Source organism: Heliconius melpomene, chromosome 3 (assembly GCF_056956725.1).
Source record: "Heliconius melpomene rosina isolate 202511_hmr_F chromosome 3, ASM5695672v1, whole genome shotgun sequence".
Taxonomy (NCBI): domain Eukaryota; kingdom Metazoa; phylum Arthropoda; class Insecta; order Lepidoptera; family Nymphalidae; genus Heliconius; species Heliconius melpomene.
The window spans coordinates 7,104,253-7,114,042 of record NC_140391.1 but is presented as its reverse complement, the minus strand read 5'-3'; the positions used below and the strand labels follow the sequence as shown (position 1 = coordinate 7,114,042).

General features: G+C 30.8%; 1 long non-coding RNA gene across 1 annotated transcript in view; it reads right to left on the bottom strand.

Annotated features, from left to right (window-relative positions):
• Window positions 1-4,276: 4,276 nt before the first annotated feature.
• The window catches only part of LOC146540004 (uncharacterized), a 74,387-nt gene continuing 68,873 nt past the window's right edge, over window positions 4,277-9,790 (bottom strand). The window contains exon 3 of the long non-coding RNA XR_014879484.1: window positions 4,277-4,409. This is a non-coding gene — a long non-coding RNA (uncharacterized LOC146540004). The remainder of the gene's footprint in view (window positions 4,410-9,790) is intronic.

Below are 9,790 nucleotides of genomic sequence, written 5' to 3'. Positions count from 1 at the left end.
AATTGAACCTACAACCTATCGCATTTACAGTGGCATGCACGTGGCGTAGGGGACGCCACGAATGGCATCTATAACGTCCTTTAATTTTATAATTATTCAATTTTTTATACCTAATACCAACCTTTTATATTTTTATATACATAGAAAGATATAGAAAATAAAGATTTATAAAGTGTCTTATCACTCTGTTTTGTAATAAAATTTTACACTAGTCAAAAACTAAGTCGATTGTAGATACAATATTGGCCTACTGACGAACGGCATGAAATACTCCTTATTTATTATTTTTTATTTATTTTAAATATTTCATTGCATAGAATTTAAACTAATATCTACCGCGTACAAAAACTACCGTTCGAGAAACTGCATAAAAATGAAAATAAAAATGCTAGGTATAATTTTAATATTAGATTATTTATGTAAGTTTAAGTTAGCAATGTCAGCTTAAATGAAATATCTTAAGCGAATTTAAAAAAGGAGGAGGATATACGCAAACGTGTCTCGAATAATAAGCAAGGGTAAAATATTACGAGAGCGTTGGCGTTTATACGATAGCTAATACCTATCTTCCTATATTTTAAATACTTTATATCATTTTAAAGCCTTAATTAAATATGCTTCTCTTATCGCTGTACACGCTAACGTTATAAGTGAAAGGAAGCGTGCTCGTAAAAGCAATCTATGTTGTATTGAGTGGTTTATACTCCAGTTATCGAATTTAATAGTAAGTTAAAGGTATAGGTAAAATTCGGAACAGAAACAAAAGTTAAAACGTTTTACTATTATTTATTTAGGGGTTAACCACATTTGATATTTAGCTTTTTTATCTGCATATTATGAATATTTACTTTGTTATATCAAATTGTATCGCATTATATTTAATTTCACATAAAGGGAATCGCGTGATGCGTGTAACAAGCCGGCTTATCACGCTAACCCATGCCCATATCCAAACAACCACCAGAATCTACCCTGTACCAACATCGAAACCAGTACATGTAAATACGAAGCAGCCTAAGTAAACTATCAAAAAGCATTACGGGGTGCAAATAAGATGAGGGAATAATGAAAATCTTGCATCGGCGGTACGGGCGGCGCGCGCCGAGGCCCGAGGGCGGCGTTGATCGATGGCGGGCCGGGACGCGCGCCCCGACGCCAGACGCACAGACGCCCGGCGACGCCGCTCCTGGCCGCACGCCTCGCGCCTGGCCAATGTTTACTTGCGGACCGAACAGCTGACCGGTAAGTCACGTGCTTCTACGACGGAGAGCTGTGGACTTTTAGTTTGAGTGTAAGAACACTACCGCAGCCCGCTGCTGGTTATAAATTATCTATATAATGCATTCCCTTTTTTTTCTTCTTCATTATTCTCAATCCCTCGGGTTTTTGACGTGTATAGAATTCCTTTTAGTCTGTTTAACGAATGGTCGCTTTTGTAATGTATCCTTTTTTGTGTTGTGCAATGGTCGAGGACAATAGATCGTGCCTGCCATTGTTCCACCTTGTCCGCAGTTAAATCGAGTCCTGCTACCGGTAGGCAGTGAGTTTGCGAAAATAATTTTTGCAAGCCAATCCTGTTTCTTGCAAAAATGCTAGAGTCTATTGGCGTTGTGATTGGTTTTCTGTCACACAAAGCTTCATTGTTTAAATTTTTCAAATACGCTTTCGTAGGTCTATTTACTCACTGTGTTTTTCTTATATACATCCCTGAAGGTTTCTTTACTCCGGATAGCGAAACGTACGTGCTATCAGTGTAACCCTTTGAAAACCCTAGCGTGTTATAAATCGGTTTTTTTATTTTATAGATGTTGATCCCCGAGGTGCTATTATGGGAAGGGACGGGGCGCTCTCACGATATTGTGTGGCTACGGCATAACGTTATCTATTTGACATTTTAGCTTACAGGATTTTAAAGAAACAATTTATATGAAATATTAACTCTTACCATTTATTTCAGACGGTGTATGCGGCAAATGAAGATTACGCGTCGCCTTCTGTACGTATACTGAATGTATCCTGAGTGTCTCATTCTTTCCGGTATACCTTCAGTATACGTAACAGAAGATGACACTGATCACCTTGCGAAGAAGGAAGTTAGAAGACCGATGGCGTCCGGCGTCGTCCCAGCATTCTTCTTCTCTTCTTAAATTTCAAATATTGTGCTGAAATGTAACTTTAAGTTGTTTTTTATCTACATAAAGTCTTTATTCTTTTGTATAAAATTTATCTATAATCATAATATGTTTGATAATATTCTGTATATATTAAAAGTGTATAATCTAAATTAATATCGTATAATTGTAATCGTTTAAAAAGCGGTGGAACAAAAAAGAAACATTCATTGTTATACCTCATTGTCTTTATTTATATTGTTATTTGTTTTAAAATATGCTTATCTTGAAACAATAAAATTTTGGTCTTACTTGTGTTTGTTTTATTAATTAGTAATAACTTTCGCTATAACATATAAAATCACTTTATTAAAAAATATAGTGTATATAAATCTTAATTAACATTTAAACTAAAACTACATTTACAATTTCAAATAAATTTTAAAATGAGATAAGATAACTTGGAATTTAATTATGTTGTTTCATATAAATGATACGAATAGATTCAAACTAGACCGGACTTAACATTATGAAATATTTTTAGCTTAGCTTTATTATTAAAGTCAAAGTCCTTAATTTAATTTTATTGAATAAACTCTAAATATCATGCTTTTTTTCATAGAATTAATACTTTTATTAAATTGTTATTCCATTGCATATAATACATTACATGGCTAAGTACATTTTCATTGATAGTATTTAGTACATTTAAAAACTTTTTTTAACTTCTTGTAAAAATAGATATTATTTATAAAATTAGTAAGTTGCATGCATGCAATGATGATGAAGAAATTTGAATATTTTTTATTCTGTATAATTATTTTTGTTCTGCTTAAGATTAGAAATTAATTCAAAACGAAAAGGAAACTGCACGATTTTTTGTATTAATTTAAAAAAGAGCAAACGAAGCAAAAATAATTTAATACAAATTTTGTGAAAAACTTTAATAAAATAAAGTATCAAAAATAAACCGTTAAAATACCTACTCTCTAATTAATTTTAACAAATAACTTATTTTAGATACCTATATATATTTGATAAAAAAATATATATCAATAGTATGTTATATGTATATAGCAAGTAGAGTACCCATTTGCTACGCCGGCGCCGGGAACACTTCCTGATCTCAACCGATAACTTTTTACGATTATGATTGCTTGTCAGTCGTGTAAAACAGCCTTTTTGGAAGGTTTACAGTAGCGTTATGTGGCTTCTACACATGTGTTTACACCCTAGATGTATATATTATGACAATTATTTGATATGAGGGCCTGTAGGTATATCTAGATATTTTTGTATTAACATACATAGTTTACAATAACTTAATCTGTTATTAAATATACAAAATATCGTGTAATTTTTTTGGTCTTCAGGTTAGACAGAGGAAACTTGTTAAAACACTCTTCCTACTTTCTGCGGAATTCTGGGTCCTTGCGTGGTGAGTGGCGGAACTCAACGCCTCATTTTGCCGCGACACCAGAGTAAAGATATAGTACATAAGAAGATATAATGTAAAATAAGTGAATTCCTCAAGTGGGAATCGAACCTACAACTTGTCGCATTACACGCAAATGTGGCACGACTGGCCTCTTATATTTTTTGCTTGAATAAAACACACTTAGATTTCTACTAATTCACTTCAGTTCAAAAGGCTGATTCTAGATTATCATCATCAAGTGCATAAGCATGAAAGAATTAACTCACAGCTTAAATAGCTTTAATGAAATTTAGAATATTTTTTTTTCATTTTGTTGTAGTCATTTAAAATTATTAGTATTACATTTATGCTTATTTTTAATGTAGCCTTTTTACAGTGCAACTATTTTTTTTTATTATTTAAGTAGCGCCATCTGTGTCAAAGTAGTGGAACTACGATGCATTATTAAGAATTAAGATGTAGAGTTCAGAGCTTTATCTTTTATTGAAACTTTATAAACGCATATCTTGAAAACTTTGCAAAATGTTAAGAAAAAAATATTAAAATTATATTTTATATTTGATTTGTCGCTGATTGATTTTCTTATATATTCAAATGTGTGTGTAGGTGTACAAAATTATGTTTAACAGGTATATTATAATGAAAGTAGAGTAGTAATATTTTTACATATTTTTTAAATAATATAAAAAATAATAAATAAAATAACAAATATACGAATAGCTATTTTTTAATATTGCTCAAATATAAAAGAAGCAATCATAAAAATGGATGCACTCTTTGGCGTCAAAGGGATAAATAACAAACCGTTTTTTATGAGAGAAAGTCTTGGGACACTATTGAGGTACAACCAGGAAGTAAAACTGTAACAAAAAAGAGAAAGTTTAGAGATAAATAGGGTATATTTTCTGCAATCGGCCAATGGAAGGGCTGAAATGGAACTTTCTAATTTACTTTGAAATTGTCTCATCTACAATCATTATAACAGTAGCCTTGTGAACGTGTTACACTTTTAGTGATGTTGCATTTAATTATAAAAGTTAGTAATATAGTGCAGTTAAGCGTATAAAATGTTTCTACCTATGTAAATACGGCAAAATATCCATATTTATGTAAAATATTTTAAATTACATTTTCGGTCAATCAGTGCATAATTTGTTGTGAATATAACACTACTTTAGGTTAAAAGAATATAAGGTAAGAAAAGTATAGTAGGTGTTCGCCTTAGGTGATTATTTTATTTTTGCATTAATTTAATATTTTTATTGACAATTAAGTGTCTAAACATAACATAAAACAAGCTTTTAATCAGAGTTTTAAGATTTGAATTTTATGGTACATAAATTTAAAATTTTTCGATAAGATATCTGTCGCTCGCCCCTCCGTTGAGCTTATTTAATATTCAAATACCGTTCAATATTTAATATCTCATATTTCTGACAAATTTTTCTAACAAGACTCCATTATCACTGGCCGTCAGTTGGCAGTCAGCCATAATACTATAAGATAAAAGAGACGTTCGTCCAAATCCGGGCCCAGCATCTGGATGTTTAAAGAGTAAGCGAGATAAATATATCTTTGATTATGCGACTGCAAAACCGGAGTATCGAGCGAACCGTTGTCATGGCAACAGACAATGGATTTTGGGTGCATAATATTTTAGGCTGCGCTGAGACGAAGCGAGAGGGGGGGTCGAGTGGCGGCCATCTTTAAAATTATATTTCCAATTTGGTCGAACTCCTTCGGGCTCCTAGGGCTACTTTTTATATATAGTCGAGTAGTATAAGGAAAATTTTGAGATACTACTAAGTCGCCTTGTTTGAAATCGTTTCGAAGTGATTAGTAAATAGTTAAATAGAAAGTTTATAAAATAATTTGTTCTTTAGATTCTTCTTTGGATCGAATAAAAATATATTTTCGATGGTTTTTTTTTATTTTATATTTAATGATCTACTAGTAAAGTCAATTCATATCAAAATATATATAAAAAATTAGAGTAAATATTGAGAAATTGAAAAAGTATTCTAGAAGCTTCATCTATAAAATTTCTTTCTACACGCTCCGCGGCGAGAGGCTGACGTTTACCCGCACCCTCGTAAAGCCTTCGATTAATACCGATCCTCTGCAGGCCCTCCTCGATTAAGCGATATTCCTACCTGCTTTTTGTCAAATCTGATGGCGCAGCCAGTGAATTTTTCCGCAAAAATTACATAAAAAATTATAATTAACCAATAAAGTTATATATTTAAAGAACGCAAAAAAGAGTTCATTGCCTTTAAAAAGTAATTACGATACATTTATAATGACATTAAATTTAAATAAGTAATTAATATAACCGATACATAAATAACACACGTTTTGTGAGAATTTATAGATATGACACTGAATTGTTTGAGTGTAGTCATTTTTTGTAGACAAATCTTTATCTCTTTTTGACTAAACCCTTCTATAGTAGATACGTTTATACTACAGCTCGACCGTATGGAGTACATTTAGGCATATCGTACAGATAGGGTGGTCGTAAAATAAAAACAAGTGCCGGGAAATATACTCTGATGCAATTCACTTGATAAAACGGACGGTAGGTTGAAGTTATTGATGCTTTTTAGGGCTTTTAAAGTAATACGTAATTATTATTTTTAGGTTTGTTTAATTATTACATAAGTATATAGAGTAATTTGTATTTTTTTATTATATAAAAACGAAAAGAAAATACAAGTAGAATTACAAAGTTAATTAGGTTAATACTAACCTAACATTTTACAAGTAATACTGTAATTTTATCTCTAGGCACAAAAGTTAGACATCGAGCGTAAGTTATTTCGAATCCAAAGCGACATGCGCATATGAAGGCTGTCTAGACGTTCCCCCCTTCGATGCCCGGTCATAGCCCCAGGGTAAAGGTCAGGCACAATTGAAAATGAAATTTCGAAGCGTTGAATCATTACTCATATGGATATATTTTCTGTCCTTCCAATGTGGGATTGTTCGCCTTTATGTGACTGTTTACATTTGGTTGCCTATAGTTTCTTTTACATAACATCTAATTTTACACTGTGAAAAAAGAAATGGCGTTGTAAATATATATTTTTTTATAATTAGTATTTAAGCAAAAATATTATAAATATTTAAAATTCAAAACTTTTTTTTTAACCTCTCAGTTCTGCTTACTGTTTAAAATCCTCATACGTTTAAAAAATAAGTTTGTAGTTATCAAAATTAATATGTTAAAATACCTATATATAATATATATAGTTAGTTTCTATAATTTGTGATGTAAACCAGTATTTTTTTATATAAATTACAATACATAATATAATTTGACGCCTTAAAACATTAATTTATCATAAAATATTCTAAAGTTCAAGCAATATTTTGATTCTATTTTCCCTTGTTACTATATATCTTATACTGTCATTGTATGAACTTTAGAAAACGTATAAACGGGACACGTAAGTGTATTAAGTATGAAATTTATAGTGTTGTCAAGTTGCACGCGAGACAAAAGACTGCAATAGGTACCTACAAGTTACTTTCACATTTAAATACCTTGACTTTTACGTAAATGCCAGTAAATGTCTAATGACACTTAATTCTAATGAGCTTCTGGCATTGTTATAGATATTTTTTTCATATTTTTATTTCACACTAAAAATGGAAAATGGTTTTAGAAAATGTATAAAAAAATTAAATGTAGCTATTAAAAAGCGCTAGTTTAAGCGTTCTTGATCGTTAGCACAATAGAGAACTTAAAAAGCTTAGTGGGCAAAGAAAGTTGACTTTGTGTTTAGAGTCAGGTTAAGGTCCTAAAATATTAAAATTTTATACGTTTTCCAAAATATTGGTATAAATATAAATATACCTTCAAGCGGTAATACGCACATAATGGAGTAGGCAAAAGGAATACTATATTTCATCGAGTGGAAATCGAACCCACAATCAGTCTCGCTTACAGTCACACACGTGTATCACTACGCTATGACTGGCCTCTAGATCTCTCTGGTCTCTTAGATTATTCTAATATTTTATTTATTTAATATTTTATTTAGAAAAAAAAACATTGAATTACAATCGTGATTCGTAAAATATCAATGTAGGCGTAATTTATTCAGAATAGGGAGTGACAGTTCCGTATACGGCCCCATGTAGAAATATGTTCGAGATAATATCGTTTCAAAGGATCAGTTGGCGACACCTGATGCCTCTTTTCCATTATGGAGGGTATTTCTTTTAATTTTAAGCCTTATATCTACGATAAACTTTTATTAAAACCACCCCGATTTTATAAATCTGTATTTATATAAATATGCAAATTCTATACGATAGCTCTGTAATCTCTACAAAACAATTGCACATTATCGTTTATTAATATTATACTTATTTTTGACATTCTTGATATTTAAATATTTAAAATTATTAAGTAATAAATAAAAAATATATTCGCCAATAGTTACATCTATACCTAAATATTTACGAAATATTTAGGTTTTTTCTGTTTGGATTATATATACCTACTAGCGGACGCGCGCAGCTTCGCCTGCAGATAATAGGGTAATAATACCCTTAGGGGTAAATTCTAATAAACTATGAAACACGTGTTCAATTAAATATTTTTAAGAGTCTCATTTTAAAATCTTATAAAAATCAGTGGCGATTTAGACTTTTCTAAACGAACTTTAAACCCCTTATTTGCACCCCTAGGGGATGAATTAAAATAAACCACGAAACATGTGTTCAATGAAATATTTTGAAAAGTCTAATTTTCGAATTTTATAAAAATCGCGCTTCAAAGATTTTCCATAAAAACTTTCAACTCCTTATTTGCACCCCTAGGGGATGAATTAAAATGAACCACGAAACATGTATTCAATGAAATATTTTTAAGAGTCTAAATTTCAAATTTTATAAAAATCGGTGGCGATTTAAAGATTTTTCCATACAAACTTTCAACCCCTTATTTGCACCCTCAGGGGGTGAATTCTAGAAAACCATGAAACATATGTTCAATTAAATATTTTTAAGAGTCTAAATTAAAAATTTTATAATAATCGGTGGCGTTTTAAAGATTTTTCGATACAAACTTTCAACCCCTTATTTGCACCCTTAGGGGAAGAATTCTAGAAACCAATGAAACATGTGTTCAATTAAATACTTTTAAGAGTCTGAATTTCAAATTTTATAAAAATTGATTCCGATTTAAAAAAAAATCTATACAAACTTTCAACCCCTTATTTGCACCCTTAGGGGGAGAATTCTAGAAAACGATGAAATACGTGTTCAATTAAATACTTTTAAAAATCTAAATTTCAAATTTTATAAAAATCGGTGCCGATTTAATTTTTTTTTCATACAAACTTTGAACCCCTATTTCACCCCTTTAGGGTTAAAATTTTTCAAAATCCCTTCTTAGTGGATGTCCAAATTACGAAAGAAAACTTTTGTCCAAATTCCACGTGTCTACCATAAGCGGTTACGGCTGTGCGCGCGTCTTACCTCAGTCAGTGAGGACAAGTCCTTTTATATATATAGATTAGGACCTTATAACTTTACCTAATGAGATCTTTTCAGTAGTGAAAAAATATAAAATGGAGAGACTCATCTACAGTCTACGTTTATATATAACCTTCAAAGATAGAAAAGTCATACTGTGCGATAGTATAAAGTCATTTGAAAGAAAAAGTAATTAATAAAATCAATATTACATAAATAAATGTCCATATTATTCGTTATAGAACTTCCATAATTTTATCGTAATTACTTTCGAGATATCTCATAGTATCTACAAGCAATAGTACGTAATGAAGAAAGTTGTTATCCCTTGTTTATGGGAAGAATTGGAAAGAACTAAAAAGCGAGTCGTAAAATATCCGGGCGTGCGTAGGATGAGCCTTCGATCGTGGGCTGGCAGTATTCTTATATAATTCAACCTTTTGTTGATTATCGTCAAATATATATATAAGGCGTATCTAAATATATTGTACTTATATAATAATAAATAAATTATATTTAATATAAAATAATATATTATTAATTAATTATAACATAGTTTATAGGTATGTGAATTGCTGACATTAGGTATTATATTTATACGTTGAAGGTTTTAAAATTGACTGACTCAGTATACGGGCCTATTATTTGCTAAATACGTATTACAGAACGCTAACTAGGTACTTGGTTCCCTTTGCGTAACCCGTTAAATGTATGAAACTGAAATCTATTACAATGTTTGATATATATGTATAGC